The 15,436-nt window shown below is 44.6% G+C and overlaps 1 protein-coding gene across 3 annotated transcripts in view; it reads right to left on the bottom strand.

Moving 5' to 3' along the window:
- LOC124039917 (leucine zipper putative tumor suppressor 2 homolog) overlaps window positions 1-15,436 on the bottom strand; it is a 41,616-nt gene that overhangs the window by 7,480 nt on the left and 18,700 nt on the right. The window contains exons 2-3 of one of the 3 annotated variants that reach the window (XM_046356470.1): window positions 14,093-14,327; window positions 12,998-13,118 (exon numbers count right to left, since the gene is read on the bottom strand). The gene's annotated coding sequence lies outside the window, so the exon portion shown is untranslated. Of the gene's footprint in view, window positions 1-3,371; window positions 3,610-12,997; window positions 13,119-14,092; window positions 14,328-15,436 lie in introns of those variants that run through there. The other 2 variants (XM_046356471.1, XM_046356472.1) reach the window with 2 other exon arrangements.

Here is a 15,436-nt window from a genome sequence, read left to right as displayed (position 1 = left end):
GCCGGGGAAAGAAAGACAACAGTAGACAGGACATAGGTGCGTGACGATGAGGTCACGCTCTGTGTTTGCTGGCACCCAGCTGCACATGTTAAACACATCATCACTAGGAGTCATCCAGCACGGATGTACCAGGGACAGGTGTGTCCTGTGGGAGACAGCTGAGTGTCAGAGCTCTACGAAGTCAGGATGTAAACTCCGATACGGTGATAGGAATCCTGGGGTGATTTCGGTGCAAATGTGTCAACATGTTTAAGGAGTTTTAATTTAGATTCATCAGGGAGTGACTTCTGCGGCACCCCTCAGCACCCCTACTTCCTGCGGCTATGTGGTTAGGTACAAATACGTGTACCATTACACCCCTAATAGACATGCATCCGCGCACACACGTTAAGATCAGGAACATGATTAATGGGACTGTGGCATGTCTATCAACCAGCCAGCTCCTTATTTAAAAACAGCCAGACAGTTTGGCACCAGACGGCCACTGCTGGCTCTGCCCACGCACTGTGCCACCCTGCCAAGACAAAAAAAAAGCCTACAACTGAGGTTAACTGTGATTACTACATTCTAATTAGCACAGAGGGGAGAGGTTGTAAATGTGATCTCTACTTAATGTATTGGATCATAACGGATTGACTCTGAAGGTTGGCCCAGTTGTATGACAAACAGACATACTGTAGGCCTACATACAGAGTAAAGTACAACGCATTCTGTAGATGTATGAAAATCTGTACGTGCGGTGTCATAAAAACACTCATTCACTCTCTTACAAATTTGTGCTCGCAGAAGTACACTAAACCTTGAAAACACTATTTTGGGAGGATAAGCAGGTTGACTGCTTATGCCTTGTCCATGCATTCCACCCATAGTAGTTTGGGGCCCCAGTTGTCTTCTTCTGAAGCTGTAATCCCTGAACTATGGGTGAGACTGTCCAGACGAGAGAGTAGTGGATTAGTGTTCATCAGCGCATTCCTAGGAAACACACCAGATTCAAAGAATCAACTCGTCTCCTATACAGCTTTGATAGCCCCCATAACCGCATGTCCTGTTTATTGTTTCACACGGGCGGGGCGGACTCGTATTTGGCAGGACCCTTTCCTTAAGCACCTCAAAGACTCTGAAGGAGACCAGATAGACAGATCACACTGACTCGCATAGGCCTAGTTTAACCAATGACATCAAGTCAGCGCTGCTTCGTCGCGGAGGACATCGGCCCCAAAATAGAGCCATGTTTCTCATTCAACTCAGCTGACTGCAGCGTCGTAGACGTTCTCTGGGCAGATTGTTTGCGTCCGTCTGGGAAAAGCCCTGGAGGTATTTGTTCAGGCAGACAGACACTCCCTCAGCAATAGGAATCTGCAGCCACGTCAGCTATAACGACTCGTTTCTCAGTTCAATAACACTGGTAGGTGGAAGGGCTCCAGACCAGTCCACCTTGATTCAACAACCACTGCGCGTCATTGCTCACATGACACGGCTATAGGCGCTCCGTAAAGGGCAATGAAGCAATGGCAGCTTACACATTATTAGACATCATTTTAACTAATCAAAATGGACATGTCTTTAGCAGATGCAGGGGGTTATAGACTACTGGACTGAGAGATGCAGGGGGTTATAGACTACTGGACTGAGAGATGCAGGGCGCTATAGACTACTGGACTGAGAGATGCAGGGCGCTATAGACTACTGGACTGAGAGATGCAGGGCGCTATAGACTACTGGACTGATAGATGCAGGGCGCTATAGACTACTGGACTGAGAGATGCAGGGCGCTATAGACTACTGGACTGATAGATGCAGGGCGCTATAGACTACTGGACTGATAGATGCAGGCTGCAACCCAGCAGAGCAGCACATTCATTTAGCTTATTCACTTCACGTAAATCAAGTGTTTGAATGACAAATCTGCTGTATAGGCATGGTCCACACTAATCAGAGGGGCAGACCAAACATGAAAGCTTTGCATTTATGGGTGTTACACACAGAAATGCATGGACACAAACATATAGGTGCAGCTGACCCTGCTTGGCTAGTATGCAACGTCACACAAACATGCTTTGATACAAACCAAGAGGACACAGTAAATCCCTATTTGAGAGTCAGTTGGACATACACACAGCCAGAGGGGTTTTGGTGTAAAAATAGTGCACAAGAGGGGATGTGTCAGGGGCAGTAAAAAAAAGTCTGCTGTTTTACTGGCTGGTTTGGATTCAGGCACGGAGAGCAGCGCTTCTGATTTAGAACAAGAGAGGAGAGAGAGAGAAGAGAGAAAATGAGAGAAAGTGAGATAATGAAGAGCAAGAGCTTATGCATGAGCAGCTGGGAACAAACAGTCTGGAAATCCCCTCCTCCACTTTCCATCTCCCTCCTAATCTAATCTACTCTCCCTCGCTCTTTCCCTCTCGATTCAGTGTCCAAAATTGAAAGTAGACCACAGAGGGAAAAAAATGTGCCATTCCTACTTTGGTCCAACAGACAACCTACCTTTCCAAGAAAAATTGCCCCGTTTTTCACAGCACCAGTCAGTGTGCTAAATCCCACATTGTTAGGTTGTCCTCATGATACTGACGGTCATCATGCTTCTATGGATAATGAGGTCTGTCCTACACTCATACTGAATGCCATTCTCTCCATTTGTGGCCTAACAAATTAAAAGGGAGCATGGCCAAGGATGAGACCAGTGAGGAAGAGAGGCCTCTTCTCCCATGTATGCAACACACACAGAGAACTTTTCTCTGCCTGTCACGGTCTTTGTTTTTGTTTTCAGTGAGCAGAGAGAGAGCGCTCTCCCACGCTATAGTCATCTATAGCACTGGTTCTCAATCCTGGTCCTGGGGACCCAAAGGGTGCATTTCTGTTTTTGCCCTAGTACTACACTTCTGATTCAAATGATCAACTCATCAAAAGGCTTTGATGATTTGAATCAGGTGTGTATTGCTCGGGCAAAAACAGAAATGTGCACCCTTTTGGGTCCCCAGGACCAGGAATCACTGATCTTTAGTAGAGATAGGACATTAACTTGGCTACTATCCCATTTTAGATGACTCTGGTCATTGGATTGATTACTTCCATCCCATTATTTGTTATAATTTAGCAGACTCAAAATAAGTGCACTAAACTAATTGTAGGTGTGACTAAACAAAAATCTAATAGATAAAAAGCACTCAACTCTAGGAGAGGTTAATTACACCACCTGGCATCAAGGGTAACAGTTAACCCTCATGGCTCACACAGTCTACAAATGTTCTACGTCTACAGTTTCTGGTGGAAACCATCTCGCCTGTTTCTATTTTCCATCAAACTTCCTTTTCCACAGTGCCCTATTCAAAGCCGAAGAAATGTTCCCCAGCACAGAGTTACTACTCACGTACCCCAAGCTGACCCCCGCATAGCTGCCTCTGCACTGGGCCTCCTCTCGTCCACTTCAAAGTCGTTCAGCTCCCAGAAGAGTTATATCCACTCAATTTGTTCCAATCCTCCCGTAGCTCTGTGTCGGTCTCTCTACTCTCTTCTCCTGAGGGAAACTTCTCTCCGAGTCCAAACGCGGCTCATTGCTCAGGCCAAATGCCACCAATGTGAATGGACTTTCCGGTCCCTCCTTCTATACCCCTCCTTCTCCCTCTCTCTCACACAAACTCCCCCACGCCACCTCTTTTTCTCTCTCCCTGGCTGGCGCTCACTCTCTCTCCACTTTTCTCTCCTGTGCGGCTTTGACCAAATAGGCTCCACACAGTATAGTGTGCCTCTCTGCCTTTGTCAGGCAGTAAAAATAGGAAAAGAGAGAGCAAGAGAGAGAGAGTGGCCAGTCGTATGGGAATTCTGCCATACTCCAGTCTAAAGAGGGATAGAAAGAAACTGGGCCAGCATGCTGATATAGGATCATTTTTATGGCTCCCTTGATGTTGCTGCAGACATACTTTCCTAACTAATCAGATAACTGGCAGTATCTGCGTGTGCCCATGCATGCATGTGTAAAAGATATATGGTCTGTTCACCACAAAAGATAAATATCTGTCTAGTGCCAAGGGGGAGGGGAACATGACAAAAAAAAAGCAACAGGACCCTATACAGCTCATAGCAGGGTCCCACTTCAGATCAGTCGCTGAGTGTGTTCCAGACGCCTAATGAAACCGACAGACAGTGAAATTCTAGAGTCCAAACACCCTCTGACACCCAGACAGTCCCGGTTTCCAGCCTGCTTGTTTCCAGAGGAGTTATACTATACTCCAAACAGACATGCCACCCAGCCTCAGCACTGTCCTGCAAATCCTCCATCTGGCCACAATCAATTAAAAAAACGGTGTTTCAACCAGTTTTAAGCCGTGTGACAGAGTAGACTAAAGTAGGGTAGTTACTAGAAAAGTAGGCTACAGCACACACAATGTCTAAGGGCCTACAAGTGGGCCACACTGCCCAGTGTTCTGATTGTGTCCTTCATACAGCAAGGGGTTGTAAAGGTAGACCTCTCCACTCACCTTGAGGGACACCAAAATGAGGGTGAGATAGGGGTGTGTAGCAAGGTGACCACTGGTGTAGCCAGTGCCTTATTGCAAACAGGATGCATGTTTTGGAATATTTGTATTCTGTACAGGCTTCCTTTTTACTCTACCATTTAGGTTAGTATTGTGGAGTAACTACAATGTTGTTGATCCATCCCCAGTTCTCATATCACAACCATTAAACTCTGTTTTAAAGTCACCATTAGCCTCATGGTGAAATCCCTGGGCGGTTTCCTTCCTCTCCAGCAACTGAGTTAGGAAGCATGCCTGTATCTTTGTAGTGACTGGTTGTATTGATACACCATCCAGCGTGTAATTAATAACCATGATCAAAGGGATATTCAAATGTCTTCTTTTAAATGTGAACTTATTTAGGCTTGACATAACATAGGGGGTGAATACTTATTGACTCAAGGCATTTCAGCTTTTCCTTTTGAATGAATTTGTAAAAAATTCTAAAAACATAATTCCCCTTGGGCATGGGGTATTGTGTGCAGGCCAGTTACAAAATCTCAATTAAATATTCAGGCTGTAACACAACAAAATGTGGAAAAATTCAAGGGGTGTTAATACTTTCTGAAGGCACTGTATAAACACGTAATTTATTATCTCTAGCAGGAAAAATAGCAACATTTTCTCTTAGCCTCATGGCTCGGATTTTGCTGGGTGGGTCACAAAACTGCGCTACGCCACTGAACATGACCCCGGTGATTGGTCCAATCCGGTATTATAAAAGAGCTCTAAAGTTGTCTTCAGGAGAGTGGACAACGAGAACCCCCCCTCCCTGAGTGTCCAGACTGGGTAATAATCAATCATGAGCCCAGTCGCCCACCCATCCAAGGCCACCAGCAGACAGAGAAAGTGCCTATAGCAGCAAATCATCCCAGATTCCACTGCTGCCACCATTAACACAGCAGCCTCTTTATGGGCCAGTGGGGAGGAGGGAGTGGCAGACAACCTAACATGACTCAGCAGTGACCCTTCAAAGGGCTGATTTAGAGGTTTTTACAGAGGTGAAAGCAATATGGTGGATGGCTACCAGGTAATTATTTTCACCAGTTAATTTTTTTCCCCCCTTTGGATGAAGGAAAGTAAATCACGGAGAGGATGCCACTTCACGCTATTGAGAAACACCCCAGGATATAGCATAGCTAAGGAGGCATGGAGAGATCCAACCGGTTAAACAAACACTTCCAGCATGACTTCCTTCACAGTTCAAATCCCCCAGTCTGTACTTGGGACATTATGGTATTACCTAGGACAAACCAAAACATTTAGTCATCCCCAAATCCCTTGCTGAGCTATATTTAAAGTTGATGCTGGTAGTGCTGATCTATCAATGAGAGACCTGCCATCTCAGTGTGCCCGTCTTGCTGTTCCCCTATTATATTTTCATAAAAAATGGCTCATGTCTGTGGAGAACAGAAAGCTAGGCCATCCATCAGTGTATGGTCTGCTTTCGCTTCACGGGACATCACTCCCTGCGGGAGCTGGAGCTAAAACTGCCTAACAAAACCCTCTCCCAAAAATCCCTCTCTATGGCACCAATTACTTAGCTCTGAAATTAAAACTAGTGAATGTTAACATAGCATGATTCAGTTGTGATTCCAAGGCTTGTACCATCAAAATACAATAATCCCAAATGCTTCAACAAATAAACCCACCCGGATGTTTACCGCTTGGCACTTCCCATTATTTGGTTTCCACTGAAAAAGACATTGGCATTAACTGGAGTTGCCTTAGTGGATATGAAAAAAAGTAAGTAAATCACTATTCCTAGTAAGAGCTCTAATAGTGCAGGGGCCCCTCAGAGGTATGTCCTCGGTCCTCTGCTGTACTCCCTGTTCACCCACAACTGCATGGCTTCGCACAAGACCAACTCCATCAAGTTTGCTGACGACACCACGGTTGTAGGCCTGATAACCAACATCGACAAGTCAGCCTGTAGGGAGGAAGGAGGTAAGTGAACTGGCAATGTTGTGCCAGGACAACAACCTCAGCAAAACAAAAAGGAGTTGATTTTTGACTTCAAGAAGCGGAAGAGGGAACAGGCCCCAATCTACATCAACGGGACTGCAGTAGAGAGTCTGCAGTTTTAAGTTCCTCTGCGTCCACATCACTGAAGACTTGTCATGGACTAACAACACCACCACTTTTGTCAATAGGGCGCAAATGTGTCTCTACTTCCTAAGGCGGATGAAGAAATTCGGCATTCCACCCCAGGTCCTCTCCAAATACTACCGCTGCACCATTGAGAGCATCCTGTCTGGTTGCATCCCAGCCTGGTATGGGCATTTCTATGTTCGGGAATTGCTACATCCGGCCCAGTACATCACTGGGGCCGTGTTCCCACTCTCCAGGACATCTACTTGAAACAGTGACTGAAGAAGTCCTACATTATCAAGGACCCCACACAACCCAGCCACGAGCTGTTCTCTCACTTAGCTTGTAGATAGAAACTATCAGACCTATCAGACTGCTGAAAACTTGAACTGGACTGGCCACCTGCAATTACTCTCTGGACCTTAGCACACATCCACAATTGCTCCTACCAGCCTCTTATTTACTATTACTAATAATGTACAATTTAAATAATCCTCCCCTTTCTGATATATGTGTAAATATTGTACTATAAATTGTGCCTTTCTGTATTATACTTACGCTAAAAATGTTATTCTATGGAGCCATTTACTTTAGGTTCATATTCTTATCTTGTATTATTTCTTATTGTATTGTCGAGAAGGAACCTACAAGTAAGCATTTCGATAACTACTAAAATAAATAAAATATTTTCTATGTCTTTAAAAAATTAAAACACCATAATAAGTAACAGAAACATTGTTTAAATGCAAAAACCATATCTGAGACTTGGAGCATACAAAACCATTGTACAATTAAATCTAAATGGTTTTCAAATTTAATACATATCCGGGTTAATTCAATCTATGACCATAATATTGGGTCATATGACATTCATTAGACCTAAATCAAATCAAATGTTATGTGTCACATGCGCTGAAAACAAGGTGTGGAACTAACCAATAACTATTTAAAAAAAGAAAATATTTGCAAAAAAATAAAAAAAATGTAAAAAATTAAATACAGAAAAAAAGGAAACACAATAACAATATATACATGTACATGTAATATGTACTGGTACCAAGTCAATGAGCAGTGGTACATATAATATTTACTGGTACCAAGTCAATGAGCAGTGGTACATGTAATATGTACTGGTACCAAGTCAATGAGCGGTGGTACATGTAATATGTACTGGTACCAAGTCAATGAGCGGTGGTACATGTAGGTAGGGGTAAAGTGACAATGCATAGATAAAACAGTAAGTAACAGCAGCTTAAAAAAAGAGGGTCAATCAGTCCGGGTAGCCATTTGATTAACTGTTTAGCAGTCGAATGGCTTGCGGGTAGAAGCTGTTAATGACCATTTCGAGGACAGCTTTTTTCCATCTACGTAATATTGCAAAAATCAGAAACTTTCTGTCCAAAAATGATGCAGAAAAATTAATCCATGCTTTTGTCACTTCTAGGTTAGACTACTGCAATGCTCTACTTTCCGGCTACCCGGATAAAGCACTAAATGAACTTCAGTTAGTGCTAAATACGGCTGCTAGAATCCTGACAAGAACCAAAAAAATTGATCATATTACTCCTGTCAAAGCAAGGGCTGATTTTAAGGTTTTACTGCTAACCTACAAAGCATTACATGGGCTTGCTCCTACCCATCTCTCTGATTTGGTCCTGCCGTACATACCTACACGTACACTACGGTCACAAGACGCAGGCCTCCTAATTGTCCCTAGAATTTCTAAGCAAACAGCTGGAGGCAGGGCTTTCTCCTATAGAGCTCCATTTTTATGGAATGGTCTGCCTACCCATGTCAGAGACGCAAACTCGGTCTCAACCTTTAAGTCTTTACTGAAGTCTCATCTCTTCAGTGGGTCATATGATTGAGTGTAGTCTGGCCCAGGAGTGGGAAGGTGAACGGAAAGGCTCTGGAGCAACGAACCGCCGTTGCGGTCTCTGCCTGGCCGGTTCCCCTCTTTCCACTGGGATTCTCTGCCTCTAACCCTATTACAGGGGCTGAGTCATTGCCTTCCGGTGGCTCTCTCATGCTGTCCCCTGCAGGGGGTGCGTCACCTGAGTGGGTTGATTCACTGTTGTGGTCATCCTGTCTGGGTTTGGCACCCCCCCCCCCCCCCCTTGGGCTGTGCCGTGGCGGAGATCTTTGTGGGCTATACTCAGCCTTGTCTCAGGATGGTAAGTTGGTGGTTGAAGATATCCCTCTAGTGGTGTGGGGGCTGTGCTTTGGCAAAGTGGGTGGGGTTATATCCTTCCTGTTTGGCCCTGTCCGAGGGTGTCCTCGGATGGGGCCACAGTGTCTCCTGTCGTCTCCTGTCTCAGCCTCCAGTATTTATGCTGGAGTAGTTTGTGTCGGGGGGGCTAGGGTCAGTTTGTTATATCTGGAGTACTTCTCCTGTCCTATTCGGTGTCCTGTGTGAATCTAAGTGTGCGTTCTCTAATTCTCTCCTTTCTTTCTCTCTCTCGGAGGACCTGAGCCCTAGGACCATGCCCCAGGACTACCTGACATGATGACTCCTTGCTGTCCCCAGTCCACCTGGCCATGCTGCTGCTCCAGTTTCAACTGTTCTGCCTTACTATTATTCGACCATGCTGGTCATTTATGAACATCTGAACATCTTGGCCACGTTCTGTTATAATCTCCACCCGGCACAGCCAGAAGAGGACTGGCCACCCCACATAGCCTGGTTCCTCTCTAGGTTTCTTCCTAGGTTTTGGCCTTTCTAGGGAGTTTTTCCTAGCCACCGTGCTTCTACACCAGCATTGCTTGCTGTTTGGGGTTTTAGGCTGGGTTTCTGTACAGCACTTTGAGATATCAGCTGATGTACGAAGGGCTATATAAATAAATTTGATTTGATTTGATTAATGAGCATTTTGGACCTAGACTTAGCGCTCCGGTACCACTTACATTTACATTACATTTAAGTCATTTAGCAGACGCTCTTATCCAGAGCGACTTACAAATTGGTGCATTCACCTTATGACATCTAGTGGAACAGCCACTTTACAATAGTGCATCTAAATCTTTTAAGGGGGGTGAGAAGGATTACTTTATCCTATCCTAGGCATTCCTTAAAGAGGTGGGGTTTCAGGTGTCTCCGGAAGGTGGTGATTGACTCCGCTGTCCTGGCGTCGTGAGGGAGTTTGTTCCACCATTGGGGGGCCAGAGCAGCGAACAGTTTTGACTGGGCTGAGCGGGAACTGTACTTCCTCAGTGGTAAGGAGGCGAGCAGGCCAGAGGTGGATGAACGCAGTGCCCTTGTTTGGGTGTAGGGCCTGATCAGCGCCTGGAGGTACTGAGGTGCCGTTCCCCTCACAGCTCCGTAGGCAAGCACCATGGTCTTGTAGCGGATGCGAGCTTCAACTGGAAGCCAGTGGAGAGAGCGGAGGAGCGGGGTGACGTGAGAGAACTTGGGAAGGTTGAACACCAGATGGGCTGCGGCGTTCTGGATGAGTTGTAGGGGTTTAATGGCACAGGCAGGGAGCCCAGCCAACAGCGAGTTGCAGTAATCCAGACGGGAGATGACAAGTGCCTGGATTAGGACCTGCGCCGCTTCCTGTGTGAGGCAGGGTCGTACTCTGCGGATGTTGTAGAGCACTTGCTGTGCGGTAGGAGAGATAGCACTCTATGACTAGGGTGGGGCCTTCCTCTGGGCTTTCCTCTGACACCGCCTGGTATAGAGGTCCTGGATAGCAGGAAGCTTGGCTCCAGTGATTTACTGTGCCGTACGCACTACCCTCTGGAAGCTCTCGGCCTGCTCCACTACAGCCCTGTCGATGTGAATGGGGGAGTGTTCGGCACCCCTTTTCCTGTAGTCCACGATCAGTTCTTTTGTCTTGCTCAAGTTGAGGGAGAGATTGTTGCCCTGGCACCACACTGCCAGGTCTCTGACCTCCTCTCTGTAGGCGGTCTCATCATTGTCAGTGATCAGGCCTACCACCATTGTGTTGTCGGCAAACGTGATGGTGTTTGAGTTGTGCGTGGCCACGCAGTTGTGGGTAAACAAGGAGTACAGGAGGGGACTGAGCATGCACCATTGAGGGGCCCCTGTGATGAGGATCAGCATGGCAGATGTGTTATTGCCTACCCTTAACCACCTGGGGGCAGCCCATCAGGAAGTCCAGGATCCAGTTGCAGAGGGAGGTGTTTAGTCCCAGTGTCCTTAGCTTAGTGATGATCTTTGAGGGCACTATGGTGTTGAAAGCTGAGCTGTAGTCAATGAACAGCATTCTCACGTAGCTGTTCCTTTTGTCCAGGTGGGAAAGGGCAGTGTGAAGTGCAATGGAGTTTGAGTCATCTGTGGATCTATTGGGCGGTATGCGAATTGTAGTGGGTCTAGGGTTTCTGGGATGATGCTGTGAGCCATGACCAGCCTTTCAAAGCACTTCATGGCTACAGACGTGAGTGTTACGGGGTGGTAGTAATTTACGCAGGTTACCTTGGCGTTCTTGGGTAATGATTCTATGATTTATTACAGCTAAATAATGTAATATATTAAATTAATAATTTAGTTCCAAAATAACAAAAAAACACTTTAAAGTTCATTTCCTAAGCTTGTACATTGCAATAGTCTACACAACATAGAAATCCAATGAATTTTACACAGCATACTACTTTTCCCAGAGTACATTTCAACTCCCAGGGTGCAATGCTCCACCCAGGGCTGCGGCCATGTCAGCGTTTGTCAAATTAACGTCAGCAGGTTAGGAAAATGAACATAGCAGGTTAGGAGAATTAGGTTAAGGTTAGGAATTGTAACTAAAACAAAGAAATTCTACTTTTGACATTAATTTGACAGAAGCTGGATCCCTTCTAGCCATGACCCAGGGCTGCTGGCTGGCTAGTGGTGACTGCTATCAGACTGCTAGTGAAGTAGTTTAAATATATTGCAGTCACAGATTAATTACTTTTGGGTTGTAATCATACTATAATGCTCATGTCATTGTCACTAAATGGAATTTGAATTTAGTTGGTAGTAGAATAGCATTGCAATGCAAAAAGTCATGTGTAAAAAAAAATGTTTCGCAACTAAACCTCTTACACTGCACTGCTATAGAACACATTTAGCATAGTTGTTTTGGTAAGCAAAATATTACCATAGTTTGCTTCTGGCGGCAGTTTTGTCAACCAGCTGCGGACGTGGTATATTATGTTTTCGCTGGAAAAATGCTGTCAGTATATTCGCTCTCCCTCTCGCTTGCTTGTCAAAAATGGCTTGAGCTGTGTCAGCTGCATTCGCAAGCGGCCTGGCTATTTTACTACTGCTCCCTTAAGAAGATAAAGACAAATTACTCGACAAGACTCAAACCTCTCAATCCACATATGACATGAGACACATTTGACAGAAGTACCAAAACTAACAGAAATTCTAGTACCGAACAGTTTATTGTACTATCTTCGGTATACAGTACAGAAGTTTCAGTATACAGTGCAACTCTGTAGAGTATTCACTTGGAAGACACCTTACTTACTCGCACTCTGGATTACAGTATGGTGTGCCAAAGAGATTAGGGGTTACTCCTCCATTTTAAGAGGTACAGCACTTAGTGTGGTTAAGTGGGGACACCATTCAGCCTCAGCCATGACCTGCAAAATCCTCCATCTGACCTCAATCAATGAAAACGTTTTGCTTTTTTTCTTTCTTTTACCTTTATTTAACCAGGCAAGTCAGTTAAGAACACATTCTTATTTTCAATGACGGCCTAGGAACAGTGGGTTAACTGCCTGTTCAGGGGCAGAACGACAGATTTGTACCTTGTCAGCTAGGGGATTCGAACTTGCAACCTTTTGGTTACTAGTCCAACACTAACCACTAGGCTACCCTGCCGCCCCGGTTAGAGTGTATTGACCGGTTTTGTTTTAATCAGTTGTATGCTCCGACAGTGTAGACTAAAGGTGGGGTAGCTAGAGAAGTAGGCTAGTGTGGTTAAGTGATTTAAATGGTTACTTCACACACGCGGCTGGAATTAGCAGAACAACAACCACACGTAGAGGACAAAACGGATTGACGACACACTGACTTGGTAGCACTTCACTGAAAGCCCACCGTGCATAATGCATTCTACAACATATAGTATAACAACATCCTTATAATGTCTTAGTGTGGTTCACGTAGAACCGCAATAGCCCAAGCGCTGCAGTGACTTCTAGAAGACTATCTGAGAGCACCCTTCAAACAGAGCATAAAGACAAAAGCAGATGTGAGCTCTAAAGTAACACTCTGACAGAGAATAAATCTCGGTAGTAATTTGAGAATGTTTCCACAGAGTGTAACTTCAAGGTACAGGACAAAAATAAAAAAGGTATGTGAAAGACAGAAAGCCATCTCTTTCGAGGAGAACCAACTGAGCGAAGCACATATCAAATCAGAGGCACATTGGGTTCTTCAGCTCGCTCACCTCTCAATGGCACCCCGTATTCAGCTTCTGGAGGCCTGAGAGAAGTAGGCGGAACAGGTCGGCCGTGCGTCCCATGGACTCACTGCCGCTGCTGGGGCTCTACTCCCTCTCTGCTCATGGACTACAGAAACAAAAACAGAAAGAAAAATTAAATTAGCACCAGTCACTCATTCACAATTTGACAAGAACTTGATAATGCCTTGAATTTCCTAGTGGAAAATACAATCACTCACAAGTGAGAGGCTAATATTGTCACCCATCAGACGATTCTTGATTTAATCTAGTCTTTGCATATACTAAATAATATATATGTATGACATTTGTTTTTATTTGGAATGGACCATTATCATGCGAATGTCTCCAAACAGGGGCAGTGAAAAACAATACGTGTCTATGCACTTAAATAGTGAATGTAGGACGCTATTCCCGTGGTTCATTTTCATACCAACCTGTTATAAAGAGAAGCAATGTGCTTAATATTAGGAAGGTTGAGAGATAAATATAGTAGGCCTAGCCTATAGAAAGCGGAGGAGATCTTCCTATTTTTAATAGGCCATCCCCGTTTTCTCATGCAATTGCATAGCCTATAGAAATGTTCTTCAACATGAGCTCATGGGTTCTTATGAAGAGTTTGATTCGATTTTTGATAACCTTTGCATTGATGTCAGTGTGATTAGAGGGACAATAGAGTGCTGAGTACCAGGCAGTTAGCAAGTTTGGTAGGTTACTAATGACCTAATTACTGTAACTAAATGGTCAGGTGGAATTTGACTGCCATAATGACTCGTGACCGCCGGTGTGGCGGTAATATGGTCACAGTAGCAGTCCTAAGCGCAACCCACGAACACAGGACCTTAGCTAAAACTACTACAGTACCAACACTGAGCCGGAAAACCTGAAGGGTCATGAGTGTAGTAATGAGTGTGTAGAAATTCTACTCTTGTTTTGTAAGGAGGAAGTAACCTTTCCAAGGAAAATCTGAGTCATCATGTCAATGATGGTGGAACGCAGAGTGGCATTCCATGCAAACATAAGAGAACACTTAACGAACTGTGAATTTCCCTCATTTACGACAGCACTGAGTGAATACTTCACCTCTCCACTATGTTCATTAGTCTTCTCTAAAGCGACTCCGTCTCCTCTTTTGTCTTCCTCTGAGAGCCAGAGTACGGGTGAAACTCAAGACTCAAGTCCGGCATACAGAGCTTCCAAGGGGAAATAAAGCCCTCTGGTAGCCATGGCAGCCTGGTTGTGAAGCGGATCAGACTACCAGCAGATCACAGTAATTCATCCTAGCAGGCTCTTGGACTGGGCCGCTGTTCTTAATACTCTGATAAAGAAATGGAGGAAGGAAAGATGTATTAAGGGGCGACACAGGACAAACTTTCAGTGCAAACTTATGCTGGAGAAAGCATTCATAACACTCTGGCTGACTGTCTGTGCTAACCAGGGCTGGGCATAATGTTGAGGAATGTTCACATATCAACATGCCTCTCTGGCATGTCAGCACCATTCATGGAATTTCTATCTGTGATGTTCAATACCTTGCACTCTCCTCAATGTGACCCAGGCCAGGATCAATTCCCCTGACCCAATTCACCACACTGAGTCACTCCCTCCTTTATTTTTCAATGTATATATTCTAATTGAATCTCACACACACACACACACACACACACACACACACACACACACACACACACACACACACACACACACACACGACTGAAATAGTCACAGGATAGTTTCAGTACTGTCAAAAACTATTTCTAAACTTGAATATTTGTAGCTACTTTTGTATTTTTTAAAAACTGCATTTTTATCCAGTGAGTGCATACATGTTTCATACTAAATACCTGCAGTCAATATGTGCAATGCGTTCAGAGATAAAGATTGCGTTCTTCATTTCACCTGTCACAACTTTTCATTTTGAAGTTTACCGGTAGTCCCAGTCATGTGGTGTTTGTTTACAAGCAACCAATGAAGAGAGACCAGAGCCTTGTGAGTCACTCACTGCTGTGCAGCCAGGTGATCTAGTTACAGTATGGAATTCATAACTAAATGTTTTCCAGCTAGATATCCTATAACTATTAAGTTAACTGTCTAAAATGTGTTAAATGCTCTTGTCACGTTCTGACCCTAGTTCCTTTATTTTGTCTTTGCGTTAGTATGGTCAGGGCGTGAGCAGTCTGTTCGTTTTTCTAGGTTGTGTTTATGTGTTTGGCCTGGTATGGTTCTCAATCAGAGTCAGGTGTCGTTCGTGTCTCTGATTGAGAATCATACTTTCCCACCTGTGTTTTGTGGGTGAATATTTTCCGTTTCATTGTTTGCACCAGTCGGGACTGTTTCGGTTTTCATTTTGATTCTCTTGTTCTTTTTGTATTTTGTATTCCTTCTCATTAAAAATACATTATGGATACGCTGCGCATTGGTCCGATC

The sequence above is a fragment of the Oncorhynchus gorbuscha genome, linkage group LG07 (assembly GCF_021184085.1).
Source record: "Oncorhynchus gorbuscha isolate QuinsamMale2020 ecotype Even-year linkage group LG07, OgorEven_v1.0, whole genome shotgun sequence".
NCBI classification, from domain to species: Eukaryota; Metazoa; Chordata; class Actinopteri; order Salmoniformes; family Salmonidae; genus Oncorhynchus; species Oncorhynchus gorbuscha.
This window is presented reverse-complemented; position numbering and strand designations above follow the sequence as displayed.